This window comes from Lissotriton helveticus, chromosome 8, assembly GCF_964261635.1.
Source record: "Lissotriton helveticus chromosome 8, aLisHel1.1, whole genome shotgun sequence".
NCBI classification, from domain to species: Eukaryota; Metazoa; Chordata; class Amphibia; order Caudata; family Salamandridae; genus Lissotriton; species Lissotriton helveticus.
Window position 1 is genome coordinate 24,994,055 of NC_136069.1, and position 23,012 is coordinate 25,017,066.

Below are 23,012 nucleotides of genomic sequence, written 5' to 3' on the forward strand. Positions count from 1 at the left end.
GGCAAAGTGAGCTAAAGAACGATGGATTAAACTCAGATCTGTGACTGGGGGTGAGTGTCTGAAAGGTTTTAGCACTCCGTCCATCATCTCCTTGTGTTTGCTTTATTCGAACCTAGTACATCACCTAGTGGAATAACCGCAAAAACTGGAATGGGCACCTCAACGATATATTAAGTCCGCTGACATAAGATGCCCTCAGAATACAGGCAGAGCAGCTTCATCAAGTATCGTAAAACCAACTACAGGTATCCACTGGAATCTCCCCTAAAGCAGAGGACTTACATCGATTGGGCCTACCATATCCTTACAGAAATTCACAAGTGGCGGGGTGGGGTGGGATGGGGGGGGGGTAAGAGATTTCTATTTCTTAATCATTTGTAGAGCGCGACAGCTGCCCCAGCCAAGGGGCGTCCCGGCGCAAACCATTCGCAATCCACAAAACAGACTACACGCTGCACCATCCCTGCAGCCATTTTTTGAGGGGTTTCAACCCAGAATCATTAGAGGTGGCTAAGAAAATGTATTGAGTCCAGGGCTAGACTAAACACTGAAAAGGATTCATTGTGGAAGCCAGGAGAGCGAGGACGCGGTCAAGATGTATTTATTAAGATAACCTATTGTGGGACGTTCTGCCAGCTGTCTGCTCACAGTGAATGAAAGAGATCCTGGGACAGAAGATCAATGGCTTAATTAGCAGAATACATTCATCCCAGAATTCCGGCCTGAGTATAGACGTCTGTTTGGTCAAGTGATTAAGGGTGAAAGTTCAAGTTCAAGTTCAAGAATTTATATAGCGCACTACTCACCCAGAGGGTCTGAAGGCGCTTGAGGGAGGGAGGGTGAGTTACTTATCGAAAAGCCAGGTTTTTAGCTGTTTTCTGAAGGAGAGGTGGTTCTGTGTAAGGCGGAGGTGAGTGGGGAGAGAATTGCAGGTTTTGGCCGCTAAGTAGGAGAAGGATCTTCCTCCCATGGTGGACCTGTGGATGCGCGGAATTGCGGCGATGGCTTGATTGGATGATCGTAGTTGGCGGGTGGGTGTGTAGAAGGACAGTCTTGTGTTGAGGCATTCGGGTCCTAGGTCGTATAGGGCCTTGTGTGCGTGGGTGAGGAGACGGAACGTTATTCTATTGTTGATGGGGAGCCAGTGGAGGTCTTTCAGGTGACTGGAAATGTGAGCTTGACGGGGGATGTCCAGTACGAGTCTGGCTGCGGCGTTTTGGATGCGTTGGAGTTTTTTCTGTAGTTTGGCAGTGGTTCCGGCGTATAGGGTATTTCCATAATCCAGTCGGCTAGTGACTAGTGCATGGGTGACTGTCTTTCTTGTTTCGGCGGGGATCCAACTGAAGATTTTTTTGAGCATGTTGAAGCATGAAGATGAGACGGCGTTGACTTGTCTGGCCATCGAGAGGGAGGAGTCCAGGATGAATCCTAGGTTACGTGCGTGATCTGTAGGTATGGGTGCTGCGCCCAGGGCCGGTGGCCACCATGAGTTGTCCCAGGATGAGGGGGATGATCCTAAGATGAGGACTTCCGTTTTGTCTGAGTTTAGTTTTAAATGGCTGTTCTTCATCCATTCGGCTACTTCTTTCATTCCTTCGTGTAGAATGGTTTTGGCGGTGTTTGGGTCTTTGGTAAGGGAGAGGATCAGCTGGGTGTCGTCTGCGTAGGAGATGATGTTGAGGTTGTGTTGTCGTGCGATGGAAGCGAGGGGGCTCATGTAAACGTTGAAGAGGGTGGGACTGAGTGATGATCCTTGTGGTACGCCGCAGATGACTTCGGTGGACTCTGATTTGAATGGGGGAGGCGGACTCTCTGGGTTCTCCCGGCGAGGAATGAGATGATCCAGTCCAAAGCTTTTCCTTGTATTCCGACGTTGTGGAGGCGTTGTATGAGGGTGCTATGACAGACTGTGTCGAAGGCGGCGGAGAGGTCGAGTAGGATGAGGGCGACTGTTTCTCCGTTGTCCAGTAGCGTTCTGATGTCGTCTGTAGCTGCGATGAGGGCGGTTTCGGTGCTGTGTTTGGCTCGGAAGCCGGACTGTGAGGGGTCGAGGGAATTGTTGGATTCAAGGAAGGCGGCCAGCTGACTATTGACGGCTTTCTCAATGACTTTGGCAGGGAATGGGAGTAGTGAGATGGGGCGGTAGTTCTTGAGTTCTGAGGGGTCTGCTGTGGGTTTCTTCAGAAGTGTGCTGAGTTCGGCATGTTTCCAGCTTCCCGAGAAGGTAGCGGAGTTGAAGGAACAGTTGATGACATCGCGGAGATGGGGTGCGATGATGGAGTCTGCTTTGTTGAAGATGTGGTGGGGACATGGGTCGGTTGGTGATCCTGAGTGGATGGAGTTCATCAGGCGGATGGTGTCTTCAGTGGTGTTTGGGTTCCAGGCGCAGAGGTCGTGAGAGTGCTGTTTTGGTTCGGAGGTGGGTGGAGTGGACTGTTCTTCGGAATGGTTTTCAAAGCTGTTATGTATGTCGACGATTTTGTTGTGGAAGAAAGAGGATAAAGAGTCGCAGAGGTCTTGAGAGGGAGTGATGTCGTTGGTGTCAGCGGTGGGGTTGGTAAATTCTTTGACGAGGTTGAATAATTCCTTACTGTTGTGGGCGTTGTTGTCGAGTCGATCCTTGAATGCAGATTTCTTGGTGGATCGGATTAATTGGTGGTGTTTGCGGGTGGCGTCCTTGAAGGTGGTCATGTTTTCAGTGGTTGGGTTTTTTCTCCAGGTTTTCTCGAGGGTACGACATAACTTCTTGGATTTCCTAAGGTCATCGTTGAACCAGGGGGCTTTTTTGTTACCTTGTTTGGTCTGGTGGTTTTTCAAAGGTGCTAATTCGGCAGCGCTGTGGGTGATCCATTGTGTGAGATTGGTGGCAGCATGGTTTGGGTCCGATGATATGGCGGGAGGGTTTTGGTTAAGCGATGTGAAGAGTTGGTCGGTGGTGATTTTGTTCCAGTTTCTTCGAGGAATAGGTTGTGGGGGGTTGTGGGTCGTTGTTTTTTTGTAGCTGAAGTGAACGCAGCTATGGTCTGTCCAATGGAGAGCTGTGGTGTGATCGAAGGAGATGTGTTTGCTAGAGGTGAAGATAGGGTCAAGCGTGTGTCCGGCAAGGTGGGTGGGGGTATCAACAAGTTGTTTGAGTCTGAGATTGGCCAGGTTGTCCAGAAGGGTGGTGGGGTTGCTGTCGTATTTCTTTTCCAGGTGGAAGTTCAGGTCTCCCAGTAGAATGTAGTTCTCGGAGGTGAGGGCATGCGGGCTGATGAAGTCAGTGATGTCTTCGTTGAATTGTGTGCGGGTTCCTGGTGGTCTGTAGATGAGGGTGCCTCTGAGTGTGGTCTTGGGGTCGGTGTGGATCTGGAAGTGAAGGTGTTCGGCGGTCGCGAGGTTATCGTCGGAGTTGGTCGTGATTCAGATGGTGTTCTTATGGACTATGGCTATGCCACCTCCTGTTTGGTTGGTGCGGTCTTTTCGGATGATCTTGTAAGCGTCCGGGATGGCTATGGCGATGTCGGGGGCAGATGAGGCGTTCATGCAGGTTTCTGTAAAAAAGGCGAGGTCCGGCGATGTGGTGTCGAGTAGGTCCCAGAGTTCAGTGGCGTGCCTGTGGACCGAGCGGGTGTTCAGCAGGATGCACTTCAGGTGGTTAGAGTGGGAGCAGTGTTTGGAGGTCGTGGATTTGGTGTGGGTCCTGACGCAGGCGAATTTGCAGGAGTGGCAGGCGAAGGGTCCATGGGTGTGTCCTGGGGCAGCCTCGCAGCATTGTGGTTTGCGGCCGGGGTTGAGGGCAAGGAGGGTAGCGGCATCATACGTAATGTGGGAGGAGTGGGTATTGCGAGGACCAGGGGGTATGGCGCTGGGCGCGGTCCAGGCGCGACGGGCGTAGACGGGCTTACTTTTGGCGCGCCTTCGGCGTGCATGGGGCGCGACCGCTGCGCGAAGGTCCATCTGTCATATATGGATAGTGGAGGGAGGCGGAGCGAGGGAGGGGCAGCTGGGAGGCAGGGGGCGGGGTATTGTCAGTAGGAGCTGGAGGGAGCGGGGGTGGGGCCGCGGGGGGGCAGCGGCGGCGTGGACGGGCTAAAGGCACAACAACAAATGCTGGTCGAGGTGGCAAGGGAGGTCGTGGGCACAAGCAAAAACGATCGCTGGCACAATCAGGGCACAGAATGCGGTCGCAGGCACAATAAGCTGGCACAGTAGTAGATGCGGTCGCAGGCACAATTAGCTGGCACAAGACAAAATGCGGTCGCAGGCACAATTAGCTGGCACAGTGGTGATCAATGCAGGCAACGATACCAGGCACAATGGCAGGGCAGGATGCAGGTCGCTGGCACAAATGGCTGGAAAGAGCTGCGAGAGGAGCGACCAGTTCCGACCGGAGTCAGGCTGGACACGGCTCCTAGTCTCGCGCTATCACCTAAGGTTTGTTTGTGGGAGGGAGGGGCAGCTGGGGGGCGGGGGGCGGGGTATGGTCAGTAGGAGCTGGAGGGAGCGGGGGTGGGGCCACGGGGGTGCAGCGGCGGCGTGGACGGGCTAAAGGCACAACAACAAATGCTGGTCGAGGTGGCAAGGGAGGTCGTGGGCACAAGCAAAAGCGATCGCTGGCACAATCAGGGCACAGAATGCGGTCGCAGGCACAATAAGCTGGCACAAGACAAAATGCGGTCGCAGGCACAATTAGCTGGCACAGTGGTGATCAATGCAGGCAACGATACCAGGCACAATGGCAGGGCAGGATGCAGGTCACTGGCACAAATGGCTGGGAAGAGCTGCAAGAGGAGCGACCAGTTCCGACCGGAGTCAGGCTTGACACCTAATAGACACCTGAAAGGCTACAGCAAGTGATTAAACCCTTGGTGTCACCTCAGTTATTTCTCTTTCTTTTGTGGCTTTTATGTTACCCCCCAGTAATGTTCTTTAGTTGAGCTGTGGGTGCATGTTGTGCTTTTCCCATGATTGTGGTGCAGTGATGAATATCACAAGGAGAGTTCCAGACACATAAAATAAAATCAGGAGACACCACCCCTAACACATGCAGAATTGGGTTATACAAGAAAGGTGACAACACAGAACCAAAAAACTACAGATTAATCACCCTTCTGGACATCGAAGGGAAAGCCTATGTGAGCACCCTATTCAAAGAATTAAACAGATGGGTCGCAGAAAACGAAATCCTTCCCCCCTATCGAACAGGGTCCCGCAAAGGTTGTTCGACAATTGATAACATCATGGCCATATCATTTTTAAGCCATCAAGCCAACGTCAGAAACAAAAAAACAGTCTTTGCCTGTTTTGTAGACTACTCAGCAGCCTTCGACGGAGTGCCACGGTGTAAGCTCTGGTTCAAATTGCGCAACTGGCAAATTCCACCAGGCCTCCTCAACGCCATTATCTCGTTATATAGCAATACTTGGATCAAAGTTAAATTAGCAAACACCACCACAACAAAAAAGTGTCTGACAAATCGAGGCCTAAAACAGGGATGCCCAACACTTTTCAACTTATATACAGCAGACCTGAGCAAGACACTCCACACCGCCAATCTTGTAGTACCTAAAATTGGAGCCAATAAACTCAAAATCTTACAATATGAGGACGATCTAGTGGTGATGGATCACAGAAAAACAGGACTCCAAAGGAGATTAGATGCTTCAAACTCCTACAACCAGATCAATGAATTAACAATAAACCCAGAATAGACCAAAGTATTGATCTTTGGACGTTGCATAAAAAAACACATTCCTCAATGGCACGTGGGTAAAGAGATAATAGCTGTTTCGAAGTTTTACAACTAACTCGGGTGCTGGCTGAGCGACACGGGTAAAGCAACTTTGCACTTACACAAAATGAAATCTAAAGTAGAGTCTACGATCTACGCTCTGTGCAAATTACATGAGAAAATGCATAGCCCAACGACCGTCCCAATTAGAAAGGTGTTACGATCAAAATAAGGGCATTTTGGGGTACGCACAGCAGGCTTTCCCAGGAAAAATGAACACAATGATGGAAAAAGCGCAATGCCGGGAGTACAAACGCATATTTAAACTGCCAAAATACAGCCACAATAGCTGGATTCGCCTGGAATGTGGCCTGGTGCAACAGATCAAAGAATGCTTAGGTGTGCATGCAAAATATTATTATCAAGTACTCTAAGCTCCGGATGGAAGCCTGAAGAGCATGCTAAAATCCATATAAGGAGCGCCACCTAACCCATGGCAGGTCTATATGCAGGAAGCTGCAGAAATGTTAGACTTGGCAACACAGAATTGGGCCAAGAGGACATAAACTACCCGGCCATCTAAAATGCAGTCAACAAACAATGCTATCAATTGTCAAGAAAAATTGATTCAGCACAATTTGAAAGCAGAGGTGGTCAATTTGGGCAGAATACTACATATATAATCTCAGCCTTACCTTCTCCAAGCGTTGGGGAGAAAGGCCCTAAAAAACATTCAGTGGGCCAGGCTAGTGCTCCTCCCAATTAAAGAATTCAATCCGGGGTGTAAATCCCTTGATCACAAAATCAGCTGTACATTCTGCAATTTTAAAACAGAATCATTACCGCATCTGATGTGCTGCTGTCCCGGCCTGATACAGTCTCGCCAGAAGCTATTAAAGCCAATATGGCTACGTAAAGGTGCTCGGACAGTGAAAGAAGCAGTTGCGGTTCTATCTTCCTGTGGTCTACCGACCGACTTGGCTAGAATCGGGAGATATATGGAGGAAGTGCGTTCCGGGCTTGTTAAAGAATAAGATTTCAACAATCGCGAAAAAATAGACTCGCTTTGGACAATTTTAAGGCACACTTTCGTCATAATGCTTCATACACAATTATTCGCTTTTAAGTTTTTAACTTTAATCGTATACTCATGAAATGACATTTGTTATAATCCTAAAGGAATTCTTTTTAACGTTCTGATCTTAAATTCTTTTGTCACACTGCATTTGGTTTTAAGTAACTGTGCAATACATTAAATTACGACCAATTGGGCGGTCTGTACTATCACAAAATTGAAATAAAAACTGTTATGCTCTGAAAGTGTATTATATTCTCTGAGGCTCAAACAGAACCCACTGAGCTGCCTTGCCTGTTCATAGCTGCCTATTATTGTGCATGTCCCGCTCTTTGGCTAGGAGTTTCACTCTTCTACAATCTCCAGCCTTTAAATTGGTTAAAAATGATTTTATTGCACTTTAAACTATATGAATCCGCTTCGTGTCAGAGTGGTTCCATCCTGTTTCATATGTTTCAATGGAAACTGGAAATAGGGACACGGGCCTACTGCGGGTTGAAGGAAATGACTAAAGTTCACCCAGGACTGCTCTGTATAGTCAGAGGTTTGGGATGAACTGCTGGCCAGAACATGTAACTTCCTAGAGCCGTGCTTGTTGGGAAGATGAACTCTGGCAACCCATTAAGGCATTAATTCAGAGCACACTAGTATCTGTCACGCTAACACCAGACTGGGAGAACACCCAAGACATGACAGAATATGAGAATTTTCCAAGCGCAAGCACTTCCCTCAAACAAATGCTAATGCCAGTTAGCTCAATGGGCTAAGGCAGACACTGTGTGTGGGGGAGGGGGTCAAACAAAACAAGTGTGGGAAATACATCGGGAACTGGGGAAGGCTAATACCACAGAGAGGTTGGGGCGTGAAACCATGAACAGTGGGAGGGGCCTGAAACCATGAACAGTGGGAGATGGGTAGAGGGTGAAGGAAAGGAACTATAGAAGCATGCATTTAGAGTGCATACTGAAATGTAAGTAAAACAAGGAGTTCCCGCGGCCAGTGGAAAGACACTGACCAAAGGAAGCAGTGCTTGGTCCATGTTCCAGGGATGGAATGTGTGGACCAATAAGAAGTAAAGAAACAGGAGTGACGTAGGAGCCAACCAATGAGTGGGGGTATGGGTCAAGCAACAAGGGTGGGTAACACATCAGGGGACAGGCAGATACCACAGAAATGGGGGGTGGGAGGGAGAATGTGTTGCATCGCATCGAAGGTGAACAGCTTTGCAAAGAACACTGACAAAGACTCATACGTGTTCTAACCCCGTAGAACTATGAACTACAATCTATGGGGAACTGCCGTTCTGACGTGGCTAGGTTCATGGCGTGTCTGTGTTTTTGACGATGCTGTGTTTTCCCTGTTGGTCGAGTCAGGGCTCCGACTCTTGCGGGGAGAAAACAAGTGGAGAAGTGAGTGAGGGTGTCTCGTGTCTGGTCTGCGAGCCTCGCTTCCTTTTAGACCAATGGTTCTTCCCTGTTGGCGAGTTGTCTAAAACTCATGCAGGGTAGAAACAAACAACCAGTTGGTATATGCCTCATGGAGTCAATGGGGTAATCGAATTGACGACAAGTTACCCAAGACGATATTGGGATTATCTTGACAATTTTCAATTCCTTTTGATTATATACTTTGGGCACCATGTCGGATTAGCTACTGTTGTTTCAAGTGGCATTTGGCCATTATTTGGAGTGCATAAGACTACTGTTCACCATAACCTAAGTGGAGGTAACTAAGGTTGTCTTATTATCTGTTTCTTACAACAGGGGTTGAACGAGCATTCCTGGATTGGCAAGCTCACGTCCCCTGTTAAGATTTGCCTGAATTATAGCTGGCTATGTGTTCCTCCGCTGCACTTGTACGTAGCATAACCAGTGATTACTGCTGACTAGGTATTGATGTTGTGTTTGCCATCTCTAGATTACATTGGATCTTCATTTCAAGACATGGCAATGTCCTAAAGCTCAACTTCTTTGTTTTCCTTTACAGGTAATTTAGTGCAGGTTGCGATAAGGGGTGGTAATGTGGTACTTTTTCATGACTTATGTTTACAATAATATTCCTTGTTATTACAGATCTCCTTCCCTACTGTTCCCATCCTTTCCTTCCCCCGCTTGATAACTCCATCAAGTCTGTATACATAATCAGACCGTGGGGCTATCAGGAGGTGGACCATATATAGCAACATACGATCCTGAGGATACCGGCCCGACAGAATGTAACACCATGGACAGTGGGAGAAGGGTGGTGGTGAAGGAGAGGGACTTTAGAAGCATGCACTAAGAGTGCATGCTGCAAAGTAAATAAAATGAGTACCTGCTGCCAACAGAACAACACTGGCCAAAGGAAGCTTTACTTGGCCCAGGCTCGAGGGCAGGGATGTAGACACAAAGCTCAGGAGGAAGCTGAAGGCGCAGACCAACAGAAAGCAGGAAAACAAGCGTGATGTAGAAGCCAAACAATATAAGTAATTGGCGGGCTCTAAACGCTTTTTTATTTTTTTTATTTACAATACAAGGGATTTGGCAAGCGCTGGGCAGACAAAACGTAAAAATTGACAATTTATATATGGTAGCCTGTTTTCTTAGGTCGAGCCTAAAAGACCTATTGTGGGGTTACCAAGGAATTACCTGTACTTATTGATGGTCTACTGCTTACCATTGGTTACTTTGTCGTCACTCAATTGCTGGCTTCTAACTTGATGGCTGTTCTACTCCTTGTGCTTGTCTCTCTCCTGGAGCATAGCCTCTTTACCATGTATCCTTGATTGGCTAGCTTCTATCCTTTCACTACTTCTTTTAAAGGACGACTTTTTTTAAACTTAAATACTTCATGAGTGTGCATGGGTCTTCCAGCTTTCTCTCTCATTTGCTTCACCCCCACCAAACTACCCCCACTTTGTGCTCCATCATGCTTTCTCACTCTGCTGCTACTCCTCTCGTCCTTATGTTGCTTTCCCTCGTGTGCTGCTTTTCCACTCCCGCTCTACCCACTTTCCGTCGCTTCCCCCCACAAGGTCCTCTGTTGCCACCTACCCTAACCGTCTTTACAAAAAACAAAATGTTCTACACAAAAAAGATAAGGAGGATAAGGCACGGTCCTTTTAAAAATAAAAAAAAAAGCACTGTCCTGTGTCTATTTCTTTCCTGGTCCATTTTTTTTTAACTTAAAAAAATTAAGTTGTTCATCTGTAGGGATAGTGGGAAGACTGACTATTGCTCACAGAATCCTGCTTAAAGGGCCAGTCTGAGATAACGGTTTTGTTTTCCTTTTACAAGCAAGTCTTGGTGGCCTAATAAAGGGCCTTATTCTCGTGATAAAGGTGGTGGCAAGGAGACAAGAGTGCAAAGGAAAAAGAAACAAAGCAGGAGCAAGGATAAAACAGACAGGAGAAATAAAGGGCAAGTGATACAAGTGTGCATAAAAGTAGAAGAAAAGCTGGAAAACACCATTGGGAAGAACAGCGATACAAAGGAAGTGGAGAGGAATAGACTTTCCGAAAGTTCTGATGTTTTTTTTGGGATAAAATAACACTTACTTTTTTGTTTAATCCAAGGGCGGTGGAGTGCACAGCTGGTCTCTAGAGGGTGGAAGGAGTCTGTAGGACTGAAGCCTAAGGAGACAGAAGAAACAATTCAGGGGGATTTTTAAAGACTTTGTAGAGATTGGGAATCTAGACATTTAATCAGTCAGACACCCTTGAATTTGGCCTCTGTAACTGAACCAGACCAAACACACACTCCATAGTCTCCACAAACCCCTACCCCTAAAGGTCCATGTACATTATGTGTGTTTTCAAATGTGTGTGTGTGTGTGTGTGTGTGAAAGGCCCATGTACAGCCAGTTTTCAAAATGTGTGTGTAAGGTCCATGTACAGCCTGTTTTCAAAATGTGTGTGTGTGGTAGGGTGGGGGGAGTGTGCAGGTGTGTGTGAGAGAGATTGTGCCTTTTCATCTGGCATCTCTGTGCATTTGCATCTGGTCTGGTTTGTGCTTTAGGATCAAGTCATTTCCTCATTCACCTCATCGTTGGTCATGTATTACAACACTTTTCATACTGCCTTCACAGGACACTACGGATGCTGTTTATGCGATTGTGATGAACAATTTGTTCGAACGCCCTAGCCCAATTTCACACGGTCAAGTCCACGCCTTTGCCCCTCATGGGCGAGGAACCATTCTATTATATTAGCACTGTTGTTAACTAATCCATATTAATTATTTTATTTTTGACACAGCTTGAACACGGGAGGGAGTCTTTGTATGATTCTCCATGTCTGTGTACGTGTCTCTGCGTGATTGCGTCTGTCCCTAGAGACCAGGTTTAGCACTAATGACTGACAGGATGGGGTTCCAGATTTTAGAGTCTAAAATAGCATTGTGCTTTTTCTCCTACTCAGCAACTGCGAACCCAGCAACAATATGAGGAATAAAAAAAAAAAAGAGGAGTGCAAAGCTTGGATTAATCTCATCCACATGTAATTACCGGGAGCAACACCGCAGTCCATCATTTTTTGACCCCCCCTATTCCACCTCAGACTGGACTCAGCCATATGCGAATAAATCTTGGTCTGCTCCAATAGCAACAGTCCAGCCCGAACTGCCAGTCCAGGTCCACTCTACATTGGAACACATGAAATCCCAGACCGTGTGGGGTGATAAGTGGCATGGTTGAACTAATGTTAGTGACAATCACCGCCAACCAAACAATACATCAACTTTCACAACAGCTGCCCATAAATGGGGGTCTGAGGCTATTGGACGCTCAAATGAAAACCAAAAGCTAAAGCCTCTAAGAGTATCGATACAACCATCAGAGCACCTAAAGTTTGGGGGTGGTATTGGAGGAGAGGGTCTGTATTTCATATTAACTTGAGCAACATTCCAGAACCATCACCATAATGCTTTGTAAAATAGAGATGCTGTGGTTGTAAAGGTAGGGCGGCTCATAGGCATGCTAAGAACACAAACTTGGAGGTACGTCACACCCTTCTATTGGAGTGGAATAATGTGGTGTGGAATTGAGAGATGAGAACTGTGTTGTGTGGAAAGGAATTATGTGGTATGGATTTGTTTTGTTGAATTGCGTGGTAAATAATTGTGAGGCGTTAAGAATTATGAAGTTGAATTCTGCGGAATGTAATTATGTGTCATGCAGTGGTGTTGAATTACGTGTAGTGGCATTGTGTGGCATTATGTAGAGTGGATAGGGACGGGGTGTTGGATGGGAGTAGAAGAAAGAGGGATGGATTCAAATGCAAATTTCCCAGGGCAAAAATAAACAACATTAGCAATGCCACTGCCCCTCCTACAACTTTGCAGCGCCCCGTCATAGAATGCCCCTCCTACAGCGCCCCATCCCTTCCGAACCAGCATCGCAGACTCAAGCCCCTCAAACTTGTCTCCATTAGTCTAAGTGGTACTTCTGGGTGTGAGGAGGTACAGGAAATCAGAGAATTGTACTATGCATCGTGCATGTCCCCTCTGTAACCTAAAGGCACCCTTGCATCGAGCATGTCCACTCTGTAACCTAAACGCACCCTTGCATCGCGCATATCCCCTCTGTAACCTAAAGGCACCCTTGCATCGCGCATATCCCCTCTGTAACCTAAAGGCACCCTTGCAACGCGCATGTCCACTCTGTAACCTAAACGCCCCCTTGCTTTCTCCAGGGAGATCGGTAGTGGAAACTGTTGTTTAATCACAGACTGCGGACTACCAAATACTTCCTGGGTGTGGCAGTCAGTCACGCATAATGTCTTGCCAGGTTTAATTTGTCAGACTAGCTACTAAAATACTGGTAAGATTTGGAAAAGTCAGTGACAAGTCAGTCTGGTGCCCCTGAAAGGATGGCAGAGCTGGGGCAAGTTCACACCTTCTTTCCAATGGGGGTATGGTTAAAGGTACTGCCAGTCAAATTTTCTGGTGCGTCTGGAGGTGTGCAGGGCCTTGGAAACATAACTTAAGAAAAAATCAAGTAAAGAGACGTTTGGAATGATTCAAAGAAACAGTTGGGATGGGGAGAGTCAGTGGCCTTATGGCTAGCTGGTGAACCAGGTTTGAGTCTTGGTGCCAGCTCAACATACTGCGATTGTAGGCAAATCACTTAATATTCCAGTGCCTACACAAAATGAATGTATGCTTCAGTAAAGCACTCCGATACCTTCGGTTCAAGTTCACTCTCTATAAAAGTTGCAACAAAAGTCAGGGGATGGAACAAAGGTATCTGGCCTCCGAGGTCATTTATTGTGCTGTGTGGGGGCACGGAAATGGGAAGGTTGGGGAATAATTAAACACAGACAACGGGAGGGAGCAGACGACAGATCCAGCTACAAATGATGCACCCAGTAGAGTGGCTCAACAAAAATTTAAAAAATACCTGCCAAAAGTGCAAGCAGTGTAAGGACACACGTACTTGGGCCATGCTCTAGGGGATCGTCACATCCAAGAAGAGGGAGGTGGCCAACGCAGAGGCGGCCAACATGAAGCAATCGATTGAGAGTGGCTAAGAAGCCCTCCCATGGTATGTAATGGGCAGCTCTCCAAGCCCACCAACAGTAAACAACATGTCTTGAAGACACAGTGCATGCGCGGTCTAGCCTAGACCTAATGAAAAACAAGCATTGTCAAAGCCAATAGGTCACGCTTTTTGGGCCCTATAAGTATTTAGTTCTGCAGCAGAATATCCTTGGTGCAACAACACCAACTGTTGCATTGCCAAACACTTATAAGGTCCCAAATGCAAGACCAATTGGCTATGCCAATGCTTGTTAACTTCGCAGCCACCCCCGAGGAAAGGCTGTATAGTAGCCCAAAATGCATTGGGTAATTTTAAACAAGGCTGCCTGGGCCAGTGTATTCCACATGCTTTGGAAAAGGCCTGGATAGACATTTCCTCAATATCAGAGAAACAAGGGACGTATGCAGTCTTTATATGAAAAATGAAATAAGATGCTATGAACTTATGGAATAAATCCTGGTTGAAAAGAGGATAAAATAAATGGAATACTGAAGAAAATTGGATTCTACTTTCCTTGCTGTGCGGCGCGTCTGGAACGTAATGAACGCTCCATTTGTAAAGGAACCATTTGAAACATGCTGCTGTGCCATAGCATGAGCTAGTCTGCACGCAAAAACCTGCCAAAAGAGCGCACATTAAAGCAATTCATTAAGCTCCACATGTGCCAGGCCACACATCGATGGACTAGACTGCGGTCATATGTAGTAGCTTCATGTATACCAGGCCACACATCGATGGTCTAGACTGCGGTCATACGTAGGACCTTTGCATGTTCCGGGTCCACACATTGAAGATTAAGACTACGGTCTTGTGTAGGAGCTCTGCATATACAAGGCCAACACATCCAAGGTCTAGGGTGCGGTTATGTGCCGGAGCTTTGCATGTGCCAGGCTCACACATCGAAGATTTAGACTGCGGTCATGTGTAGGAACCTCGCACAGGAATGTGGAATTCCTATAGCCCAACGCCCAGGACATATTGTTTGGGGTCATGGGCAACACATTTTAATGTGTATTTTGTCCTTGGGACAAGTAGGCCCAACCCCCTGCAGCACAAACCCTTTGGCTGCGAGTTTGCAGCAGCACATTAAGGGCCAGGGAAGGGCACTGCCTGAAGTTAAGTCATTATTTGTGTGCCTATGTTAAAGCTGTTCAAACTTGTATTTATGGTTCATTAATTGAAAGGCTTTATTATTAGGGTGAGCTCTCAGTAAATGTAAGTTCTGACTGCACTACTGACAGTGGTTCCAGTACAAAAATGTGTTCTCACGGTTTCAAAGATTAGCAATATGAGGCTATGCAGAATGCTCTCCGATTAGATGCAAATATTTGCAGAAGCTTGAAAGCAAGATTAATGACTCTTTGCTTTCAATATAAAATGTTCCTAAAAAACATGAAAGTAGGAAAAAAAATGTTTTGCTAAATTACTGTGATATTTCAGGTACCATTTCTTTGCAGCATCATTTAGTAAAATGTGTTGATGCATGCTAGTATTTCGAACAAATATTCATATTGGACAATCAACGTAACCAGTTTCAATAAGATTATGAGAAACATATAAATAAACAAGCATTGGCAAAGCCAGTAGGTCTGAAATGAGTGGTCAGCTTTTTGGTTTTGCCAATACGTGACTTGTTTTGGCATGGTTTTTGTAAAACCTTCTTGATGTTAAACCTGCCGGGCCCTCAACATTATAACAAACATTGGCAAAAGCACACAAGAAATGTGTCTAAAAAAAGCACACACTGCCACATTAGTTACTGCCACTGAACAAAACTACTTTGTGTGCCAATATACTCCTTGTGAAAGAGCTTAATGCCGTCACTCACAGTGAAGCCAGCCGATAGAGAGAGGGAGAGAAAATTTTAATAAACACAAATGGTTGCTGTTAATGCCAGACCAAATTAGGGGCCCGATTATTAAAGAAAGTCTAAAAAGTGCACCCTTGGTATATGTCCTTGCATTAAGTGCAGCTATATGGCTTTCATGAATTTACAAGAATTTGCAGAAGTAGGGCAAGAAATGTACTCCTAGAAAATATTTGCGAACTGCAGTTTATCATGAGCAAATATGCATGTGTAGATTTGCTCATGCGAAAACCTGAGTGTTTGCAAGGTCATTTTCCCATCAACCACTTTTTCACAACCACGGAAGAAGGTTTACGTCTGCCATTGTCAGGAGTAAATTTCCAACATTTCTCAGTATGGGAAAAGATTAGAGAAGAGTTGTTGAAAACCCTTAAAACATGCAAGTTAGTAGGTTTGCACAGACTTAAAGGGCATTCCAACCCTGGAAATATTGCTTACCACTACCTTCAGCCCCAGTATGTAGATCTGCAGAAGCGTGGCAACATAAAGGGATTGCTAGTATTAAAAAACTACTATACTATAAGCCCTGGCATAATCAGAAAGGCTATATAAGAGCTCCTATATAATGAGATTGCTGCCATAATTTGTCGCCGAACCACATGACACCAAAGGGACAAGTGGATTGTGTTACAGGACAAGTAGATTTATGAAGCAGCCTGCCCCATGGACAAGTAGATATTTTAATAAATTCCACACCCCTGCATGTGCCATTTTAGACTGCGATCATGTGTAGGAACCTCGCTTGTGCCAGGCCCACACGTCAAAGGTCTAGGGTACAGTCATGTTTAGGACCTTTACATGTGGTAGGCCCACACATTGAAGTTCTAGACTGCGGTCACGTGTAGGAGCTTTGCATGTGCCGGGCCCACACATCACTAATGACGTGCCGAAGCATCCACCTGTACCCGAAGCATTAAATAAGAGTCCGACACTCCAAATGTGGTCCAGGTGGGGACCAAGTCACGCATCAGGTCCCATCATCCGCATCACCCACCTGTGCAAGCTCCCGGGCAGTGCCGCAATCTGGACGTGCAGGGAGGGGCGCAGAAGCCCCGGCTCGAGCTGGAGGTCTCGGGAGGCAGCTGGACAGCCCGCTGCAGAATTCAATGCACCGGGGACATCCGCAATCACCTGGGAGCCAGCCGGGCGAGTCGCGCCCCACGCCCAGAAACAAAACCGGTCCTCCAATGGGAGTAGCACGGTGACTTCCTGCACCTCTCGCGCGCTCAGCTGCCACCCATTTGTCGCTCGAGCCAGGCTCTATAAACTGGGGGGATGAGGCCTTCACGGCTGAGGCAAGGCACGCGCAGCTGCAGACAGCTGCAAGAGGGCTGGCCACCATACCGTCCAAACCTTACCTCGGGCGAGGAGGGTGTATCGTGCAAACTATGTTGACGGGACAGAGAGGGTGTGTGTCGTGCAACGCCAATCGACCAAGCCACGGCAGGCGTTAAACTTGAATTTGTTGCGACATTTTAAACACCTTTTATTCAGAGCATGAATTTAGATGCTCTTTGCCTGCGCGCTAATGCAACCAAAATTAAAAAAAAAAATTCAGAACAAGCAACCAAAATTAAATTTGCTCAGTTATTTATTTAAGGATTTTTCCGGTTACCTGAAGGCCGCAGTTTAGACATATTCCCGGTCTTGCCGGCGCGCTAATGCAACCAAAATTAAATTTGCTCAGTTATTTATTTAAGGATTTTTCCGTTTACCTGAAGGCCGCAGTTTAGACATATTCCCGGTCTCGCTTCGGCAGTATCAACAACGGTAGCCATCCTCTCCCCGAAGTATTCCAGGATACTGGGGCCCGAGCCCCCTTGGCCGTCCATGACAGACTAGCAGTGTCTCTCAGCTGTAGTTTCAACACCCAATGGGGGCTAACGCTCTCTGCGCATGTGCAAGAAACCCAGCTACCAAGTCGCTTGCGGGTGTTCGCTGATTACACTATACACATCTAGAAAAGTTAGCTTTCCTTTTAGCTATGACCTCAGTTGGTTGTCGCGCGGACAAAATTCACATTCCCGACAATATTAGTATTAGCGTCTTGGCACCATCCATCCTGGGTTAGAATTTCCAATGCAATATATAGATAAGATTTGTATTGCTTATCGTGCGCAACACAAAGACAGCCTTTCGTATCGTTATTGACCAAAGTGTGGGTTCTGATTGCTGCGTCTCGAACGCATACACCATTCTGACATGGCCGCCAGTCTTTCACGGGATGAGGCTATTGCTGTGTCCGGTTTTCATGAAATAGCGAAAATGTATTTACAGCCATAGAAAACAAACTGTGTATACTGTGCCAGGTCTCAGGTGACCACATCCTTGGTACAAGCGCTCGCGAGGGGGTTGGCCTGCGCGAATCACTTGCGGTAGCGATAATTGCTACCATCTGGTGGCGCGCGCTCCCACAAGTGAATCTCCTGACGTGCACGTGTTGCCATTGAAGGCAATGGAACGCTTGCACATGCTTGGCTGAAAAGCCAAACCGATCGGAAAAGGTCTCTATGCCTTTGCAGCCCATGCGCGCTGCGAAGGCGAGACCTAAAAAACAGTGGTCATCATTGCCATATATATGGTAATAATTCAAGCTAGATTCAATTCCAGATAATAGAGTCAGTAGGAAAACCATATCCTAGAGAAGACATTGAAACATTACTATCCGAGAGAGAACATGTTGGATTAATGGACTGAACATCCGGCCAATATGGAAATAATGTGGGCCAAACACCCCTCAAATAAGAGTGATAAATTAGATGTTTTTTAATGCTAGACGACAAGGTTGATGTTTCTTGATAATATGTAATCAATTGGTCTAGATTGGTTCCAGGCCCCAGATTAAAGAACTTGATTTCTCTTGAGAATAAGCACTAAATAGGATAACCAAGCAGTTGAGATGGTTTGTGTTTTGAAAAACTATATGATAATGGTGATATTTATTGTTCCTATATAGCCACTTGATTGCAAATTGTGCTTGGCTCCATATTTAGGAACCCAGTTTCTCTTGAGAATAAGCAGTGCTAGAATGAAGGGGGATCCATCCGGCAGCTACTATTGAATCAGATCGTGGATCCGCCTGGCCCCAGTTAAACATGCTGAATTTGTCCAGTTGTAATTTGTCAACACAGGGACACTATTTAGCAGGACTCGCAAAATCTCTGCTTTCTATTTAGAGTGGAAACAAGTAGGCAGCAAGGGGGCTTTCCTATTTTAGATTCCAGCTGGGCCCAAAACAAAGGTTGACTGTAAAGGGCCATCAGCCCTCCTTTTGTTTGAGTATAATCCTGGCTGAGTGCTATCTTGAGCCTAATTCCTAGACACCAATTAAACAGAGAAGAAACAAAAGACTCACAGTTTATCACTTCAGAATTACTTAAGCTTTTGACTTTGTTCAATCCCTGTGTATGAGAGATGTGCTTGCCCTGTAAAAATGCCAGATGTATTGGTCTGACTGAATAGCAATTTAAATAGGACTTACTAATTTTTTTAATGAATTCTTTTGTAGCGCTCCTTATCCTAATGTAGCATGTCACAGCGATTTAGCGCAGGAAATAGATCTCACCTGTGCAAGAGCTATTGGCTTGTTGTACACCTTGTTGGATGCTGTTCAGCATGGCTTAAGGTTAGTGGCATGAGTGGAGTGTCGTAAAGTAGAGTGTTGTGGAGTAGAGTGTCGTGGAGTGGTTTAGACAAGAGCTTCGTAGCATAGTGTGGAGTGAAGTGTCATGGAATGGAGTAGAGTGGAGTGGCATATAGTGTTGTGGAGGGAAGAGAGTGTAGGAGAGTAGGATCTGCTTACGATGGTTACCCCCACTTTTTGCTGGTGTTTCACTGTTTCTCGACTTTCGTCTGGCTGGGGCCTTGCTAACCAGGACCCCAGCCTAGCTGCTTCCTGTCTAAAATGATTGCATGTACATTAGGTACACTCCAGTTTGGTTACTGGGGTACCCTTGTGAGTCCCTAGTATATGGTACCTTAGGTAGCAAGGGCATGGGTACCCCAGGGGCCTAGCAGGGGCTGCAGCATGTATTATGCCATCCCTAGGAAGCCTTCCAAAATGACACCACTTCTCTGCTACTGCAACCTGGGTAAGGTGGTGCATGCTCCCCTTACTAAGATATAGGCTACCTATATCTACTTTTAATAACAGTCACATATAAACCTAGAAGTCACTCCTACGACAGGCTGTTGTATAGCTCCTATATATCCTTATATCGTGTTAAGTTAGCATAGGTACATTTCAGATTTAAACGCCATTTTTCCTTTCTTGCAACTTCTGCACACGACCCTTAATTGTTGACTTAGCTTTCAACCTAGTGGTTTGCCGTGGTGTATGTGAGAATAATATGTTATTGCTCTGATATCAGTCTTGTTTAATAAACCATGTCTGCACGGAGAGTGCTGAAGTTTCAGGAGCAACACGATATGGAATTGTTATGAGGTCTGATCTCCACGCCTTCATAGTCATAACACAAGTGCAGCCTTTGCCAACTTGGGCTTGAGGCGGGATTGATATTGCTTTGCACGAGAATTGTTAACACACTTGATGCGGTGCACATGCAGAGAGAGCTGGTGTATGCTGATGTGATTCCTTCATGCTAGGACACTAAGGTATGGGCCCGCCCTAAAACAACCCAAAGAGACCTTCTTAGATAATAATATAATATATGTGTTAGGGAGGGTGAGATATAAGTGTTGTTAACTCTTATTCATTACAGCATGTTCCTTTTGTGACAATTACTGATGTTGGGGAACGGCTGATTCCCAACACGGATCGCAGAACAGACTTGATTACAGCGGCTCATGAAGGTGTGGCGTCTGCGCATGCAGGCGTCTCAGCCACTGTAACGAAACTACAACAACGTTTCTGGTGGCGGGGACTGTACAAACAGACGCGTGATTATGTCCTTCTTTGTGACATATGCCAGCAGATTAAACCTTCGACTGCTACGCGTCCGCCTCAGACTCAGTTGTACATTTCTAATAAACCACTAGGCTGTGTTTATTTAGATCACTGCGGTCCATTTTCATCTGATACTGCGTATAAATACATCTTAGTAGCCGTTGACTCATGCACACGCTTTGTGTGGTTATGGCCACTTCGCAGCGCTGATTCCCGGACTGTCATCAGAGATTTGCGTATCTTTATAGGGATTTTTGCCTGTGGTACCTTCCATTCGGATCAGGGTCCGGCTTTCGCCTCTAAGGCGTATAAGGATGCCATGACTTCGATGGGGGTCCAAGTCAAGTTTTCGTCACCCTACGGACCAGAGGGTAATAGTGTAGTTGAACGAATGGCCCGTGATTTAAAGCAATCTTTGACAGCCCGAGTTATAGGCACTGGCAGAAAATGGCTGGCTCACCTCTATGGCGTGCAGCGTGCTCTTAATAATCTCCCTAGAAGGTCTCTGGGTGGGCGGACCCCATACGAAATGCTCTTTGGCATCAAGATGTTCGTCCCTGACCTTGACGGTCTAGACTGGGTGGTTCGCGCCACTTCCTTTGACGCAGATGAACATTGCAATGTTTTACAGAATCTACAAAAGACGAGAGACACTCTTGCAAGGGAACATTTGCCCTCCACATCGGATGATGCGTTGCAGGTCCAGGTAGTTGGCTGGCTACCGCAAGTTGGAGAACTGGTTCGAGAGAAGATCGACAACAAGAAAGAGTTTGGTCCCTCCTATCGAGCTCCGGTCCCAGTGCTTGGAGTGAAGGGCACAAGAACAGTCATTTTACCACCACTTCCAGGTCGTAAGGAAAACAGGTTTATTTCTATTGACAATGTCAAGATACACAGGGTGGCCGATTCTTCTTAGCATGACACCGGCTGTTTCCTGTCCTTCCATTGTGAGAAATTCAATTATGCCCACTGCTTCTAATAATGAACCTGAGGTGGCCATCGAATTACCTGCTGTTTCCAGTCCATTATTGAATAATTTACCAGGAACTAACCTTGATGAGACAGACTATACATACCCCACTGTTTGTCCATGCCTGACCTGCAAGCTCGTTTAGCAACGGAATCCAGATTTTCATTTGACTCTGCTTCCCTTGCCTCGAAAAAACCCTCTAAAATTGCAGTATGTGCTAGCCTGTTTAAAAAACATTTTTTTGCTACCTCCTTGGATATACATTTGGCTGGTCCTTTTTTCACTGTACCTTTTTATGTCAATTGGTTTTGTGTTTTATTTTTTCCGGATTATGAATGGACACTATGTCGAGGAGAGAACTTGCATTACTCATTTAAATGGAACTTTGGCCCCACTTTCCTCTTCAAATTCTACACATAGATTAAAAAGAGACTTGACTTTGGGTAACATCACAGCGTGGCCTGTTCTGGATGGAATCGCGTGGGATGCAGTTCGTTTTCAGATTCATGGCCCAACGGAAGTCGTTAATGTCCCTAATGTACTAAGAGTTAATATGGGGGATGTGGTGAAACAAAACATTCGTTCTGATGATTGGGATCGTTGTATCTTCGAAGGGAATCCCGAAGGATGTTTACTTCCCCTCTCAGAGGCAGCAATCGCTGCCAAGATGTCGCTATCAATCTTGGTTTTAGACCTAGTAACTGCTGCAACTAAGTATGTAGATACTGCTGATGTCGCCGCTTCATCAGCAAGCGAGTTGCCAACAGCGTGAACTCCCACGCGCTGATGACCGATAGTATTAATCACATAAACGAGTGGCAACATAGCCTTAAGCTCTGCCACTCGAACCCAGAACATTTTATGTTTTATTGTGCTACCCTTGGAATCATGAAAATCATTTTGATTCCAAAAGAACAAGTTTTCATTGTAAGACTGGACACAGTAGTAATAATCACTTACAATTACCCATTGTCAGAGTCTGAAGTGTCCATGCAAACTGCATGATCGAACGTAATTGATTTTGACCATGGTATAATACAGATACTTCATCATGTACAATATCAACAACAGACGACACAATATTATCTAATGTGTAAATTCTAGAGGAAAGCACGTTAATGCTATTGTCAACAACTGCAAGCACTTTCCCAAGATTCGCCTGATCAATAGCCCTAAGGCGTGAAGCAGCCTCAATCTGTGAGAGTTTCCAAATTTCATTGTAAACACCATATAACCACCTTTTCGACCTGCCACTAGCTGGGCCCTTAATGAAATCATTCAAATCCACGTCTGCATTCAGTTTGGAAAGGTGATACTTAACCGCAGGTAAAGTTGAATGTTTCAGCCAAGCTTGACACAACTTGCCAACAGAGTAAGAGGTGACAGTATGACTCAAATCAAAACGGGGATCAGATCCAACAGTCTTAAAACCGTCAGTTATATTTAAAAATCTTTTTTGGCAAGAATCAGCACTACGGTGCCAAAGCAGCCAACCCTTGGGATTCATACTGGAAATGTTAAAGGAGGAATTCAGAAGCAGAGCCTGTATTTCTCTAATGGACAATTTAGTAAAATTACTCCAATTCTCATATTCCTCCAACTCCGGGAAAGACGGGGTGATAATAAGTATACTTGTATTATCAAAGATACTGCGCCTGAGAAGACGGCATTAGTAAATAAACATTTCAAATGCACATGTGTCTTCTTTACTCCATGATCTGGTTTGTAATGATAATATAACGAAAGAGTGTTCATGAGTCCCACGTACCCTGAGGTACTGTAAGTTCATGTTCTGGTTTGTCTAAACATTGGGTGTTTGATATGTCCAATGAGACACTGTAGCTAGCTCGGTAAGGGGTGAGTTGGTTGCTAAGGTAAGTTTTGGGACATCCTAATTTGCCGAGGTTCCACTCCTCTGTGCACAGTTCTGTGTGAGTACAGAAACCCTGCAACATGGCGCCCAAC

The 23,012-nt window shown here is 46.0% G+C and overlaps 1 protein-coding gene across 1 annotated transcript in view; it reads right to left on the reverse strand.

Moving 5' to 3' along the window:
* LOC144772257 (uncharacterized) overlaps positions 1–10,400 on the reverse strand; it is a 367,797-nt gene extending 357,397 nt beyond the window's left edge. Inside the window, 1 exon segment of the mRNA XM_078656480.1 lies at positions 10,324–10,400. The gene's annotated coding sequence lies outside the window, so the exon portion shown is untranslated.
* Between the last annotated feature and the right edge of the window lie 12,612 nt (positions 10,401–23,012).